The sequence below is a fragment of the Tiliqua scincoides genome, chromosome 2 (assembly GCF_035046505.1).
Source record: "Tiliqua scincoides isolate rTilSci1 chromosome 2, rTilSci1.hap2, whole genome shotgun sequence".
NCBI classification, from domain to species: domain Eukaryota; kingdom Metazoa; phylum Chordata; class Lepidosauria; order Squamata; family Scincidae; genus Tiliqua; species Tiliqua scincoides.
The window spans coordinates 258246829-258263923 of record NC_089822.1 but is presented as its reverse complement, the minus strand read 5'-3'; the positions used below and the strand labels follow the sequence as shown (position 1 = coordinate 258263923).

The following is a 17095-nucleotide window of genomic DNA, read 5'->3' as shown; positions in this document are numbered from 1 at the left end:
TCACACTGTCCTGTTGGTAACAAATTTTGTAACAAAAATATCAACTCCTAACAGGATCCCCCTAACACTTCACCCCCTGCCCTATTTCAAGGGAAGCAGAAGCTGAAACAGATGTTTGGATTACATTATAATAAATACAGAGGTATTTAAATATTCTTAATAATATTTTTATTATTGCTACTCAACCAGCATATTCAGCCGAAAAGCAGTATATAAATATTCTTTAATAAAAATAATAATGACCGTGATAAAAAGCTACATCACTGCCAGCTTCATATGCCAACATTAACGGATGTCAGTGTGGAAGATAAACTGTTTTCCAAGAACATCTGTGCACAAAATGGACAGTTTCTAGGACTCTGGTCTAGCCTCAAACTCTTGTGTATATAATCGCTCTCCCCCCCCCACCACTACCTCCACACACACACACAATTGGAAGAAGATAATCTCACTTTGTAATTCTTTCTGCGCACCTCCTGTCTGTCTTTACATTTTGAATTTGCCCTTAGTGAATGCAACTTCAGTAATCCCTCTATTTTGTATCCAGCCACCTGCACTTTGCCTGTTGTACAGCACCTTCATTCTGCAAGTAGCTTATGTAAACCTCATCTGAAACCTTGGCGAAGGCCAGGTTTGCTACCATTCCAGATTGTTTCTATAACAATTGGCTTCTACACTGCAGAAAAGATGGTATTTGGGCATACTTCAAGGGGGTGTGCGTGCGTGCGTGTGTGTGTGTGAGAGAGAGAGAGAGAGAGAGAGAGAGAGAGAGAGACGGAGAGAGAGCATCCTGGTGTGACCATGGTTTGGAGGAACCAAAAGCCCTTCCTATGGCAGCAAATCTACCAGGGCTTTTGTGCCCATATCCTCCCCCCACACACACACACACACAAAGTGCGCCTCAAGGCTATACTAGACCACCACAAATTCCTACCCTAGAACGTGGCTTTTGCTGTACATTGATGTTTCTTTTGGGCAACCTCAAGATCAACATAGACAAAATCTTGTCTATTACACACTGATGGTTCAGTGTGCACCTCTGTGTATGTAAATTTAGGATTTCTTTGGCCAACAGACTGAGGCAAAGAGGCAAAGAAGGAAGGCCCATACCCAGGGAGACAGTCCAGGGACAGACTGCACTTGCTCCCGGTGTGGAAGGGATTGTCACTCCTGAATCGGCCTTTTCAGCCACACTAGGCGCTGTTCCAGAACCACCATTCAGAGCGCGATACCATAGTCTTTCAAGACTGAAGGTTGCCAACTACTACTTACACCAATGTCATCACTCTGCAAGCACTGAAACTGAAACAGATTTCCTATTTTGTTGCCCATTCACCTTCTTGGAAGAGCTTGTTTTGGAGCTCTTTGCAATCTATTTAGATGTTTCACCGTTTGAAATTGTTTGGGTATTGGTTGCATCTGGTCAATTCCCTGCATCTGGTCAATTCCCTGCTCACTCCTAACTGCAGATCATTTCTGCACAGGTTCAGTGGCATTGATCCCAAGTAATCTGGTTGGAACCCACTTCTTACTTCCCGCCATTAGAAAAACTATCCCTCAGGGATGGGTACTCAACTTGGGGTGACTCAACTTGAGATGCACTTAAATTGCTGCCCTCGAGGATTCAAGTTGACTTGAGTCGTGGCTCACTGACCCTGACTTGACTAGTGACTCATGGACAGTGACTAGAAAATTGGCTATAGACTAGAAATGACTTTGAGTCCCTGTGTGTGTGTGTGTGTGTGTGTGTGTGAGAGAGAGAGAGAGAGAGAGAGAGAGAGAGAGAGTATGAGTGCATTCGAGTGTGTGTTCTTGCTGTGATTTATCCATCATTAGGTCTGCTGAAGTGTCAGCCCTGCCTGTGCACCTCTGGGTCATGCCGGTTCACACCTGTGTACCATTTAGGCTGCAGTGTACAGTTCTATATCCACAGTTACCTGGGAGGAAGCCTCATTGACTATAATAGGACTTCTGAGTATACCTGCAAAGGATTGTGTTGTAAGTCTCCCAGCTTCTGTGGGCTACCCTCCCACCTGCCCTTCAGTCCCCTCCCACCTTACTGACATCTGATGCCTTCCTGATGGTCTGTGGTGTGCTGCTTGTGCTGGTGCTCCTTCTGAAGCACTAGGGGGGAGGGGCTGCTGGGGGTTGGGGGGAACCAATAGCTTTTTGGAAACACTATAAACTCAAATAAGTGCACAGCTTTTGTTTACACAAATCAGGGTTGAATTAAAGAACTTCAACACACAGCTGACTAAAATGCAGATGGGATCAGCGGTTGTGTTAAATGATAATTCCCCACCCCCACTCCCACCCCTTCCTTTTGGCTTAAGGATTTGAGACTAATGACTCAAAGTAACCCGTGGTTCAACAGATGGGTCAATTTTCTCAGGTCAAGTCACAACGGTTGTGCACTATAACTCGTGAGTTGTGGTCAGTGATTTGCAACTCAAGTCATGACTTGAGCTTATTTGACACATCCTTGCTATCCATATATTTCTCTTCCCTGCTACCTGTTCTATTCCTGGTCCTTAAGAAGAAATATACTTTTCCCATGCCAGATAAGATCCAGCAAGATGTGGGCAACAAAAAGGAGGAAACTCAGATGGCCTCTCACTTGAGGAACACTTCAGGCCCAGTTCACATTCAACTTCATTCTTCATTACCTTTGAATTGTTCTATGGCACCTTTCAGAGACGAATTTAGATCACTGATTTTCTGGTTCTCCCAGTTCAGTGTAAGAGAAGCCACAGGATCCTCAACTGTTTTTCTCTTCTCACAGCTGGGGAAGAGAACCACTGTTATCCCTCCATATTTTCAATTCCATCCCATCACATCCAATCCCACCAGAAAAAAAAAAGAAAAACAGAACAACCTTTGCAGGTGTGGATCACTTTAAAACGGCTCTTCTGGCATTTTGAAGACATGCGTTCTTTGAGGTGCTTTATGAAATCTTAGACTTAGAAATGTGGGTTAAGCTTACTAGAGCATCTGGCGAAAAGAAGAACTCGGGTAACACAAAAAGAGAAATAGTTATGGCACAATCCTATTCTTTGTTTATGCCTATTCTTCGTTTATGTCAGTGCAGCAAACATGATGTAATTTTATGAGGAAGAGCCTGCAGAGGCTGTAAATGGACATTTAGAGATTCTTGTAGGTATTAACATCGCAAGCACTTTTGAGACCTTCAGTTTTAAAAAAAGATGAATGTGGCAGAGTAAATACAGGTTGCGTATCATGATTCGCGAGGGTTCTGTTCCCAGAACTCAGGTGGATGGCAAAAACTGCAGTATAGCAAATCAATTTAAAAAACAAAGTCCCTTTGCTCAGGTGATTTAAAACAGCTAATCTTTGTGATGTTGAGATAGAATCATTAAGAAGACAGTCCAACAATCAGTCTCTCTCCAGGCGCTTAGAAAGAATTATCTTTCTTTCAGGTGATCGGGGGGGGGGGGGGCCCTTGGATTGATGGATTGTCAGCTGGCTGCCCTCTAACTATTGCTCTAACTACAAAAGACTGTTTCCCTTTAATTTAAAGGGTCCTTCTCATCATGTTGAGATAAAAATCTCTACAACAGTAAGAAAAGCATTTTAAAGGGGTGCATTTCCCCCCTTCTCCAGGGATCAGCATATTTCTTCTCATTTGCAGTGGCCATTCACATTGAGTCAAATCCGTGTATAAAAAAATCCATGTATAACAAGTTTGGACCTGTATATACAAAGAAAAGCAGGTACAGAAGCACCTTCAACTACACTCAGCAGAGGAGAGGAGACTATGTTCTGGTGGAAGCGATTGACAGTGCACACATCACAAATTCAAAATATCACTCTATATTTGCACTAATGAAATGCTGGAGCAGGGATACCTCAGGGTATAGCAGGCCAGGCACTGGTTGAGGGCTCACACCCAGCTGAGGGATCATCTGGGAGGCCAACCGCTCAATCTTCTGTCTTTGTGGCAACATTAGCACCCAATACACCATCAGGGTGTGGGTAGGGTCAGTGCAAGGCTCTGCTTGGCCCTGGCCCTGTGCTGGAGGGTGTGGAGATGGACCCTTCCTCTGGAGCTAGGAAGACCGGGCTCTTCACTTGCTATTCAGACCATTCATAGAGCATGAAATGAGTGGGCTCCACTTACCTCTGTAAGGTGTCTTCAACATCCTAGAAGGGAAGATAGACAGAGAGCTCAGTGCCTGCCGCAAGCCACATATGGAGACACTTCAGAGGCCCTGGAGGGTAATACCTTTTAGCTCCCTGATGTATTCAGGGAAGGCAGAATACATTCTCCAGACTGGCAGAATGGGCAGCAAAATGGCAGATGCGCTTCAATGTCAGTAAGTGTAAAGTCATGCACATTGGGGCAAAAAATCAAAACTTTAGATATAGGCTGATGGGTTCTGAGCTGTCTGTGACAGATCAGGAGAGAGATCTTGGGGTGGTGGTGGTGGACAGGTCGATGAAAGTGTCGACCCAATGTGCGGCGGCAGTGAAGAAGGCCAATTCTATGCTTGGGATCATTAGGAAGGGTATTGAGAACAAAACGGCTAATATTATAATGCAGTTGTACAAATTGATGGTAAGGCCACACCTGCAGTATTGTGTCCAGTACTGGTGGCCACATCTCAAAAAAGACATAGTGAAAATGGAGAAGGTGCAAAAGAGAGCGACTAAGATGATTACGGGGCTGGGGCACCTTCCTTATGAGGAAAGGCTATGGCGTATGGGCCTCTTCAGCCTAGAAAAGAGACGCCGGAGGAGGGACATGATTGAGACATACAAAATTATGCAGGGGATGGACAGAGTGGATAGGGAGATGCTCTTTACACTCTCACATAATACCAGAACCAGGGGACATCCACTAAAATTGAGTGTTGGGCGGGTTACGACAGACAAAAGAAAATATTTCTTTACTCAGCATGTGGTTGGTCTGTGGAACTCCTTGCCACAGGATGCGGTGCTGGCGTCTAGCCTAGACGCCTTTAAAAGGGGATTGGACAAGTTTCTGGAGGAAAAATCCATTATGGGGTACAAGCCATGATGTGTATGTGCAACCTCCTGATTTTAGAAATGGGTTATGTCAGAATGCCAGATGCAGGGGAGGGCACCAGGATGAGGTCTCTTGTTATCTGGTGTGCTCCCTGGGGCAATTGGTGGGCCGCTGTGAGATACAGGAAGCTGGACTAGATGGGCCTATGGCCTGATCGAGTGGGGCTGTTCTTATGTTCTTATGTTCTTAAGGGTCTGCATAACACATGCCACTCAAGAATTTGGAGGAAGAGCATATCATATAGCAAGCAGGGATGGAAAGACCCAGTGCAGCTTGACTCAAGTTGAGTCTAGAGTCACCACTCCCCTGCAACTCGACTTAAAAACGAGTCAAAACGGGGGCACTTTCCAAGTCACTCTTTTGTGACTGGAATCGAGTCGCTCCCTTTAAAAAGTCAGCTGTGGGGGAAAACGGGGCTTCTGGCAGGGTGTGTGTGTGTGTGTGTGTGTGTGTGTGTGTGTGAGAGAGAGAGAGAGAGAGAGAGAGAGAGAGAGAGAGAGTTCTTCTTTAATACTCCCCTGATGTCCCTGTCCATCTGTAAACAGGACAGGAGGGGGTGGGAGGGACTGCATGAGAGTGGGGACAGAAGTGGCAAGAAGCAGGAGGGTCACATGCAGCAGCTGCGAGGCTTCCAGGACGACCCAATCCTTGGCAGCTCTACTCAGAAACAGTCCTACTGCAGCTGGTCATTAAGTGAGGCTTCCCCCTCTCAAGTAACAATGGAGCCCATAAAAGCCACGAGGTTGGAAAGTGTGATTGCTACAAAACGTCCCCCCATCTCCTTTTTCCCCTCCAGCCAATCCTAAGGCAAGAACCTCCTTGGCTCATCCTTCTGCCCTCCCTCAGCCAAAGAAAATATCAGATACCGATCCTATCCAGTGACCATTAGTTCTTTCAGAGATGGGCAAGATGGATGCTCCTGCCTCCCTTGCCCTCCCTGGGCTGCTGGAGCCAATCGTAAGGCAAGAACTCCTTTGGCTCCTCCTTCTGCTGTATGTTAGCCAAAGAAAATATCTGAATGCCCATCCTTTGCCCAATGATCATGTGTTTTTTTCCTTCCTATCAGAGATGGGCGAAAGAGTTCGCTCCCCCCTCCCCCCCTCCAGCTCCGATGCAAGCATTATCCCTTTTCTCCTTCCTGGCTGGAACCTCCCTGCTGCTTGCCCAGTCTAAATAATGGGCCCATGAGGTTTTTCATGCCACAAAAACAGTATGCAAGCACACTGAGACACAGACAGACGCAAGTCTGCATGCATGGGGATGAGTGGCAAGTCAGGGAGCCCTTGACTTGAGTGTTTTTCTGAGTCTTCTTTGTGTGTGACTTGAGTCCAAGTCACCTGACTCGAGTTTCCATCCCTGAGAGCAAGAAAAAATATTTGCAAGGTAATGTAAGCAGCTGATAAGGTGGAGTGCCATTCAGAATAGCCCACTGGATGTTAATACATAAAGCACATGACTACAGATATTGGCTGAAACAATCAAACAGCTAAATCTTAACAAAGGTTTGTATTCTACTCCTTCAGAGGGTGCTGGAGTATTTATGCCACCCTCTTACCTTCAGGAGTTCACTTGGGGGCTGCTGACACTTTTCTTTCACCTTCCAGAGAAGGCTGTCAAGGCAGGAGAGCTCCCTAAAGAGTCTGGCCAGGAGCACATCCCTTCTCCTTGCAGTCTCCTCTTCCACCTCCTTCAAATGGGCCAGAAGACGATTCTCTTCTTCTTCCAGAAACTGGCGCAGTTGCGTGAATTCAGCCACTGTCTTTTCCTTCTCTGCCTCTGTTTGTGCCTGCAATAAATGGGAAGGAAGTGGAGAAAAGAAGATCAATGACAGAAAGAGACATTGGCAGTCCTTGCAGCATTAAGACCTATTCATTGGATGTGATAGGAAGGTCACTGCTGACTTTCCACAGAGCTTGGATCACCTGTGAGCAGGGAAAGGCTGACAAGACCCACATTTGGAAATATCTTTCATGAACAATTTTACATGAAATTTGATCTTTTTGAGTCTTTTGCAAATTATATTTATTTTATTTATGTATCTAAGAAAATTATATTCTGCCTTTCCCATGTTGAAGCAAATGCATAAGAACATAAGAGCAGCCCCACTGGATCAGGTCATAGACCCATCTAGTTCAGTTTTCTGTATCTCACAGTGGCCCACCAAATGCCCCAGGGAGCACAAAAGATAACAAAAGACCTGCATCCCGGTGCCCTCCCTTGCTTCTGGCATTCTGAGGTAACCCACTTCTAAAATCAGGAGGTTGCACATACACATCATGGCTTGTAATCCATGATGGACTTTTCCTCCAGAAATTTGTCCAATCCCCTTTTAAAGGTAGCTAAGGCCAGATGCCATCACTACATCCTGTGGCAAGGATTTCCACAGACTAACTACACTCTGAGTAAAGAAATATTTTCTTTTGTCTGTCCTAACTCTACCAACACTCAAGTTTAGCAAATGTCCCCTGGTTCTGGTGTTATGTGAGAGGGAAAAGAGCATCTCTCTATCCACTCTATCCATCCCCAGCATAATTTTATATGTCTCAATCATGTCCCCTCAGGTGCCTTTTTTCTAAAGAGCCCCAAACACTGTAGCCTTTCCTCAAAAGGGAGGTGCCCCAGCCCAGTAATCATTTTACAATGCATTTTACTATCTTGAGCTGAAACAGGCAGGCCAGGAGGTCTGTGCTGTATCCAATGCAAGACAGGGGCCCAAAGTGGCTCAATTGGAGGTAAGGGGAACTCTTCCCCTTACCCCCAGGTAAGCCACTGCAGTCCCGATGGGTCTCCTCAGACTTGCGCCACTTCAGGAGATTGCATACATCTGAGGCAAGTGGAGCTATAGATGTTTAAAAGCATGGGGGACAGAATAGAATCCACACTCTAATGGCCAGAGCGCCAAGCAGGTGTCACCCAGTATCACCATCTGGGACCAGTCAGCCAAGAAGAGGAACCACCACAAAGCAGTACCCCCAAGCCCCAAGTCAGCCAGCAGACCCAGAAGGACACAGTGGTCAATGCTATCAAGTGGCACTCCCCCTGTCTAGTCCTCGGCATCCAACAGGGCAACCAAGACTGTCTCTATAGCCTGAAGCTGTCCTGAAAGGGGTCCAGATATTCTGCCTCATCTAGGATCCCCTGGAGCTGAGATACCACCACACATTCAATCACCATACCCAAGAAAGGAAGATTGGAAACCACTCAATAATTATTTAAATTGGTGGAATCCCGTGATAGTTCCCTCCCCCCACCCAGAGGGGACATGCAATAGGCATCTTCAGGATGCTAGGCATCACTTCCTCCAGCAAAGGTACATCCACAATGGGTTCCACCCAAATGTCCAGACCAACCCACGCAGATCGTATTAGCCAAGCTGGGCAAGGGTCACGCAGGCATGAAGACAGTCTCAAGCTCCAGAGAACCCTGTCCACAAGCTCAGGCTGCATAAGGTGAAAAAAATTCATAATAGCGCAACTGACAGAGGCCGTAGGGACAGCTTCTGAAACTGTTAATTCAGAGTCCAAGTCGTAGGGAATATAAGCAATTTTATCTGCAAAGTGTCTTGCGAACTTGTGGCAACAGAGACTTGAACAACTCACTTGCTAAAGGAGCTGAGTGGAGCAGATCATGAAAAAGCTCCTCTGGTTGTCTTCTTGCAGACACAGTGGTGGCAGAGGAAAGAAAAAAAAACCTTTGTCACTGAAATGGAATAGGCCATAAAGTGGGCTCAAACCCGTATTTGATAACACTTATCATGGATTCTGCTCCATCATCACTCTAGGGATCAGGTGATTTTCTCATTACCCACAGCTGCTTAGTAAACCAAGGAGCTGACTTGGCTCTATGGCAAGGTCAACACCATTCAGAGGCAATCTGATCCAAGGCTATAGCATTCTCTCCATACCAAAGGGCAGTGAGAGTATCAGATCAATTGCCAACCTGAAAAATCCCCCAGAGCCTTCAGGAAACTGTCCGGATCCATCAATCTCCAGGGGCAGACCATATAATTTGGCCCCCCCATCTCAGAGGCATAGATAAACCATTTGACACCCAGACCCCATAAATTTTTGATACCCTCCCCCCCCCCCCAAGATGGGTGGTTTGCCTATGACCAACTCTCCTTCTCCTGGAATGACCAGGCCAGACCCCATCGCCATATCACCCCTGGCCCATCACTCTTCAACTTTTCCAGATATTAGTTTTAGTAGTTGTTCACTTCTAAGCAACGGTGACACTTACAAGCAGGTTTTCGCTTTCCTCTTCTGTGGCTGCTTGATATGCCAGAATTTTCTTTCTCTCCTCTTCTAGAGTCTCCAGAGATCTCCCGAACTGGCCCTGAAGCAACAAGAAAAGATTCCTTTCTGGTGATGAGGCTGAGCTCATTCCATTTAAATGCACATCAAATTGGTCACAAAGCAGGAAAGAGTAACTGAGATTTGCTCCTGGTCCCATGTTCCTGTGGGGCCTTTTGGGGGTCCCCTGAATTTGCATCTCAGTCTACAAGAGGGTTATTAGATCCCAATACTTTCTACATTTAACACTTCCTGAGGTGGGGAAGGGGAAGAATACACCTCACCTTCCTCACATGCCCAACCCCTACACTGGGGAAATTGCTGTATCCAGGCATTTTTGATTTCTAGGCACCTGAAGGGATCCTGCGGGAAACCACAGAAGAGTGTCACAAAGGGAACCAAAATCAGCAAATGACATTCTTGGACAGTTACTGGGACTCAATATCACTATTGATATCTATCCTGACCACCAAAGGAATATGGATCCAGCCATCAACCAGTGGCCACCAGTTGCCTGGGCTCAATATAGTGGCTGCAGATGTGGTGGCAGACATTGGAAAAAAGAGAAAAAAGAGAAACTTGGGGGTGGGGCCAGAGGGGGCTGAGTAGTTGTGTTTTTCTGAGCTCCTGGAAAGCTCTTGGAAAGCCCGCTATTTCTTCCCAAAATCGTGGGTCTGATGAGATCCGAGGATCAGTGGTCAGGAGAGGCCTCGATCCTATGGATGGTGTACAGTTTTGGAGAAGAAGGGTCCAGCCAGGGACTGTTTTTCTCCAAGGGAACCCAGCCATCAATGTCGGTGATGGTGAGGATTCAATGTTGAAATTAAGCCGAATGCTCCAAGCAGGGAAGGAAATTGAAAGAAGCAAGTGAGTGTTGTTCCTTTGTGTGTTCCGTTGTGTGTGTCTGGCATTGACTAACTGACTGCCTGATTAAACTTTTGCCTGAGAGAAGGAGCAGGAGGGGCAGGCTTTCCCCCTCCTGGGAGAAGAGGAAGGAGGGGGAAGCTTTCTCTGCTTATTTGTTTGTTGATGTGAGAAGAAGCTTTGGAGGAGATCTGCTGAGCTTGTTATGGAAATATAAGTGCATAACTTTAACTTTATAAATCTAAAATTTGTTGGATTACAAATTAATCGTCTTGGAATACAATTATTGTTGTGGAGTGTTCAGTTTCGTTTTCCTGTGGAGAGCTTGTGGACTGCCTTTGGAGAGTGGTTGGAGACCTGCATTTCTTTGTTTTGCAAAAGTGGTTGATTGTTTACATTCCTTTGATTATCTCCTGGAAAGGAATGCAGTTGACATAGAAACAGATATAAATAATAGAAATAAGACATAAACAACAGAAATAAGAACATCAGGGACATCTAGTGGACTAAAAAAGACACTACAAGGACAAGAACAGGACTTGACAAGTGAAGTAAGAAGAAAGAAGATATAAGAAGGAAGAAAAAGGATGACAGGAAAAGGAGCGAAAGTTAGGAGCTCTCCTGCCCCGGAGTCCAGCTTGGGAAAACTAACACAAGAGGAACGGAAAGGGAAAGAATGGAAGCAGACAATACTAGATAATACAGAGAAATTAGTGGCGATGGGACAGCAACAAACAAATCAATATCTGTGGGTTCAAGCTAGTTTGGATGCGTTAACTACACAACTAAATGATCTTAGTGTGCAACTCAAAGATGTTATATCCGAATCACATGAGAAAAAACAAAGGATTATGGAAAAGGTACTGGAAATGGGAAAGCAACAAGCAAATCAATATTTACAAATCCAAATTAGCCTGGAAATCTTAATTCAACAGACAACTGAGTCTAATATGCAACAAATAGGCGAGGATCAACAAAAGAGCAAAGAAATGGAAGATAAATCCAAAACACTGAAGACAGGACAAAACAAACAATTGGAAGAGACAATGTTAATGGAGATAGCTTGGAAGATAAAGACTCAAAAGTCACCAGACCAGAAAGGAGAAGAAATACTACAACCAATTGACATAGATTGGAATGATCAAGTGAAGGAGATGACTCAAGATGTTGATTTAGCAAGAAGAGCAAGTACATTAAAACGTGATCTGTTAAGAGGAATTCATGTGAAATTTATTAGAAAAAAAAGATGGAAAATTAAAGTCTAGAGAAGAGATTTGGCAGACGTGTGGATATTTAGGTTGGAGATAAGGGAATAGATAAAAAGAAAGACTGTAAATTGTTAATTTTGTATGTTAGAGATTAAAGTTTATTAGATGTTAATGAGAATTTATATAAGCTTTATTGGTGATATGTAATATGTATAAAAATTTTAGTTAGCTTGATATTAATAGATGTTAGAATTTTAGAGGATAGTTTTAATGAATTAGAATTAATTTTAGGTGATATTGTTTTGGATTTTTACGTATATGTTTATGTATTTAGTCATGAGGATATATTAATTTTGGATGTTACAGATAGAGAAATGATATATGTTAGGATATTAAAAGTTGTTAGAATTTAGTATGTTAGATATTGGATTATGATATTACTTGTGAGGATTTTATATGCTAGATATTGGAAGGACACGAAGATCTCAATAAAAGATGAATTAATAGAGAAAATAACGAATGTGGCGGAAATTGATAGATTTTTAGATCTCTGATCAACAGTGAAACCGATATAGTTTGAGTAATGAAAATTATTTTATACTTGGTTGAAATAAAGTTGTAGAAGAATAAGATAGGATATTTAGATGAATGTATTATATATATATGATATATTATATATATGATATGATAGATAAATGATAAATGATATTAAGAGGCTAACGTAGAAGAGGAACTGGATTAGAAAATATGTAATGATTTATTAGTTATAAACACAGTCACAGTCCTGGAAACACAACACAACACAGTCCTGGAACGTGCTGGAATCCCTAGCATGTATGCACTACTGAAACAGAGACGCCTGCGTTGGCTCGGTCATGTTGTGAGAATGGATGATGGCCGGATCCCAAAGGATCTCCTCTATGGAGAACTCGTGCAAGGAAAGCGCCCTACAGGTAGACCACAGCTGCGATACAAGGACATCTACAAGATGGATCTGAAGGCCTTAGGAGTGGACCTCAACAAGTGGGAAACCCTGGCCTCTGAGCGGCCCGCTTGGAGGCAGGCTGTGCAACATGGCCTTTCCCAGTTTGAAGAGACACTTGGCCAACAGTCTGAGGCTAAGAGGCAAAGAAGGAAGGCCCATAGCCAGGGAGACAGGCCAGGGACAGACTGCACTTGCTCCCAGTGTGGAAGGGATTGTCACTCCCGAATCGGCCTTTTCAGCCACACTAGACGCTGTTCCAGAACCACCTTTCAGAGCGCGATACCATAGTCTTTCGAGACTGAAGGTTGCCAACTATTAGTTATAGTGATGTATGATATCTTGCACCCTCTAATATTGTGTTTATGTATTGTGTGTATTGTATTATGTGTTATGTGTGTTTGTTATTTTTGTTATTGGAAAAAAATAAAAAAAATTTTAAAAAAGGAAAAAAGAGAAACTTGCACCTCTGTGACACTGAGGGCACAGTCCTAGCATGCTCTTGGGACTTGCGCTGGCCCAGGAGGATAGCAAACATGCCAAATGGCACTTCGTGCCTCCTCATAAGTCGGCTGGGCTGGTGTTTAGAGATGCGCCAGTCAATGGAGGCTGAATTCAGCCTCTGCGCCAACGGAGAGAGTGAGCCGTACGTCAGCCAAACTTGGCCAATGCAAGGCTCTGTGGAGGGTGGGGAGGAAGCAGGAGGGAGGTGTTCCGGGGTGGACAGAGGGCGGATGGAGGGTGGTCCTGGGGGCAGGCCAGGGGAGCGAGAGGCGGGGCTGGTGCAAGCCTCTCTGCTCTCCTCAGACTTGTGCCACCTCAGGAGGTGGTGCAAGTCCGAGGAGACCCATAGGGGCTACAGTGGCTTACCTGGGGGTATGGGGAAGAGTTTCCCCTTACCTTCAGCTGAGCCACTGTGGAACCTATCTCATGCTGGATACAGTGAAAGCTTCCTGGCTTGCCTGTTACATCACAAGATAGGATTGCACCCTCAGTGGCATGAGAACCGGGGGGAGGGCACTGCAGCACAACTTGCAAGAGCTCCTTAAAACCAGTCCTCTATCAGGGGAACCGTCCTGAAACCAGCTTTGGCAGGGTGCAAAATAACATCATATATGAAAAAAAATTCAAGTGAAATGAAGCAATATTCCTCTTTATGAATGGAATAGTAAAGCATGTTTCAAATGGTTGATGAAGAGTCGGAAACGAGCTTATTGGGAGACAGCGAGTTGGTTCACACCTTCTTGACTGCAGGCTGGGAAAGGTGAGAATTACGTAATCACTAATGAACATCATTCCTGAGGGAAGATAATTTCTGGATCTTCCAGGAGGATTTGTTCTCTATAGAACAATATTTCTCAGCGTTAGACCTCCACCATTCCACTTCACATGGTCCATCTATTTGAAGTACCACCAGAAGTAACTGGTGATGACATCACCAGTTACTTCTGGGTTGGGAAGGCCAGGTGCAAGACAATGACCACTAGTAAGAGGCTCAAGGGGGTAGGAGGGCTTTATTGAGCACAGAAAAGAATGCTTTGGAACTCTGCCCACTGAGCCTAGCCTCCTACCACTGTTCAATGTCATGTTCCTGGTCTCACTGCCAGGTGTTTGGTATCCAGCGGTCCTGCGAGTACCACCAGACACCACCTCAAGTACCACTGATGATACCCATACCACTGGTTGAGAAACACTGCTATAGGAGAGAGATCTTGGAGTGGTGGTGGACAGGTCGGTGAAAGTGTCAACCCAGTGTGCAGTGGCAGTGAAGAAAGCCAATTCTATGCTTGGGTTCATTAGGAAAGGTATTGAGAACAAAACGGCTAATATTATAATGCCGTTGTAAAAATTGATGCTAAGGCCACACCTGGAGTATTGTGTGTCCAGTTCTGGTCGCCACATCTCAAAAAAGACATAGTGGAAATGGAAAAGGTGCAAAATAGAGCGACTAAGATGATTACTGGGCTGGGGCACCTTCCTTATGAGGAAAGGCTACGGCGTTTGGGCCTCTTCAGCCTAGAAAAGAGACGCCTGAGGGGGGACATGATTGAGACATACAAAATTATGCAGGGATGGACAGAGTGGATAGGGAGATGCTCTTTACACTCTCACATAACACCAGAACCAGGGGACATCCACTAAAATTGAGTGTTGGGAGGGTTAGGACAGACAAAAGAAAATATTTCTTTACTCAGTGTGTGGCTGGTCTGTGGAACTCCTTGCCGCAGAATGTGGTGACGGCATCTGGTCTGGATGCCTTTAAAAGGGGATTGGACAAGTTTCTGAAGGAAAGATCCATTACAGGTTACAAGCCATGATGTGTATGTTCAACCTCCTGATTTTAGAAATGGGCTATGTCAGATGCAAGGGAGGGCACCAGGATGCAGGTCTCTTGTTGTCTTGTGTGCTCCCTGGGGCATTTGGTGGGCCGCTGTGAGATACAGGAAGCTGGACTAGATGGGCCTATGGCCTGATCCAGTGGGGCTGTTTTATGTTATGTTCTTAAGGTTTTGGTTATCAAAGAACTAAATGATCCTACCTTGTATTCCTCGGCAGCCTCTTCCAAGAGAAGGGTGGTATGTAATTTATGTTCTGGGGATCGGTCACAATACACGCACACCAACTCTGCATCCTCTTTGCAGAACAGATTGAGTGTTGCATTATGTCTTCCGCACTTTGCCTCTGTTTCTGTCTTGAATGACAAACCTTTAATTTTTTCTGCTGCATTTGCCATTTGCCAGTTTGGTCGAAAATTTACTTTCTTGATTTTGGCTTTGCAGAGGGGACACGTCAAGTCCTCTTCCAACAGATCTTCCCATTTCTCATAGTAGATGGTGATGCAGTTCTTGCAGAAGTTGTGGCCGCAGTCCACGGACACTGGATCTGACAGGTAATCCCTGCAGATGGGGCACTGGAGTTCTTCTTTCACTTCTGTCAGCGAAGCTGATGCCATGGCAGATTAAGCCTCTGTGGAAAGGTTCAGGCCCATTGTGAGACCAATACAAGGACAGCAGGAGGAACACGGGTGAGAGAAGGAAGAAAGCCTCTTGAGGAATAACAACTGCACTTCACAAACTTTCCCTTGCAGAAGATCTGTGAAATCTCACCTGTGAAAATACCAGTTCATGAAGGTAGTAAATATCCTGAATGCTGCCAACTGCTAAGGAGCTCACTATTTATTATTACTAAGTATATCTATATGTGCCTTTTCAATTATAAAATTCATAGAACAGTTTTCATAGCAAAAGAAGTGAAAAGATGATTACCTGACTCAAAACATACTCAAATCAGCAACAATTCAAAAGAGAAACACCACCACTAGCGGGGAGAGAGAGAGAGAGAGAGAGAGAGAGAGAGAGAGAGAGAGAGAGAGCGAGAGCTGGGGGCTAGCAGCCCTTTTTAGGACATAACAAAGACTGCCTCTCTAGGAATCTGATTTAACCTGTGGTGGCAATGGGTAGAAATGCTTCATCTGCCGTTTACCTTTTTTACCTCTGGATGAATGACTGTCTGAGTCGATGGTGTTGTCAGGAGAGATTCTGGAACTAAAGACTGCACTTCCTGGATGAAGAACTGCTGGCAAGAGATGGCCTACAGCTCACAAAGATGGAGAAGAACCTTTTTGGCAGAAGCAGGGTGAATCTGATCAGGAGGGCGTTACACTGAAGGCTGGGGGGTTGGAGACGTCAGCCCAAATCTTAATACACCAGTGTTCCAAATGGGAACCCTCGAGAAACCTCTGCAACTAGGAAGCATTTGTAGAAGCCTAGCCTAATTTAAAGGAGCTTCTTGAGGTCATAACCTCCAGGGCTTGCATTATGTATGTATATAAATGCACAGAGTATGGGAAATAAGCAGGTGAGCTTGAACTTCTAGCAAGCGAAGACACATTTGACTAGATAAGAAAAACTGAGTCCTGGTGAGATGACTCTCAGGATTGGAATCCACAAGTGGAAGGCTATCAGTCGTTCACGGCAGTGCACAAGAAGCTTGGTAAGGAAGGAGACGATCTATTTCTGGCTCGAGCTAGCAGGACACATCATTGTGACTTGCATTGATGGTGGGTTGGATGAATGTGGTGGCAGCAGACTCAAGTGGAAAGCACCTGAAATTTGTTACCCCCTTGGACTCCTTTTAACCATCATAAACAGTGGTGGACCTGCCATTCACTTGATGGGGCAAATGCCCCGGGGGGGGGGAGCCCTGCAAACCTTTAGGACCCTGTAGACGCCTCTCCGACGCTCCCAATGGGGTCGGAAACTGTACTTCTGGTTTGCCAGAAGCACAGTTTGTTTGTTTGTTTGTTTGTTTGTTTGTTTGTTTGTTTGTTTGTTTGTTTGTATTCTGCCTTTCTCCCTGAAGGGCACCCAAGGCGGCCAAGTTTGAAGCGTCGGGGAACCTTCAGGATGTTTCCCTGACATGTTCTGGAGTCACACGAGGCTCTATGCGCTCCAAAGAAGTGGGGGAGGGGGGTCGGATGTGTGCATGGGGAGAAGGGTGGCATCCAGCAGGGGGGCACCATCGTGGACCTTTGCCCTGGGGCGCAGGGCTAGGGAGTACCGCTACTGATCATAAACGGTTATAGTATGACAAATGTTTCCTACCAATAGGAAGAGATGTTTCCTACCAATACTACTAGAACATGCAATGAGGGCTTCCGATGAAAACGACCTCTCACAGGTTGCTCACCCAGAACTCTGAT

General features: G+C 45.1%; 1 pseudogene; it reads right to left on the bottom strand.

Annotated features, from left to right (window-relative positions):
- The window catches only part of LOC136639099 (E3 ubiquitin-protein ligase TRIM39-like), a 30749-nt pseudogene extending 15403 nt beyond the window's left edge, over window positions 1-15346 (bottom strand).
- Between the last annotated feature and the right edge of the window lie 1749 nt (window positions 15347-17095).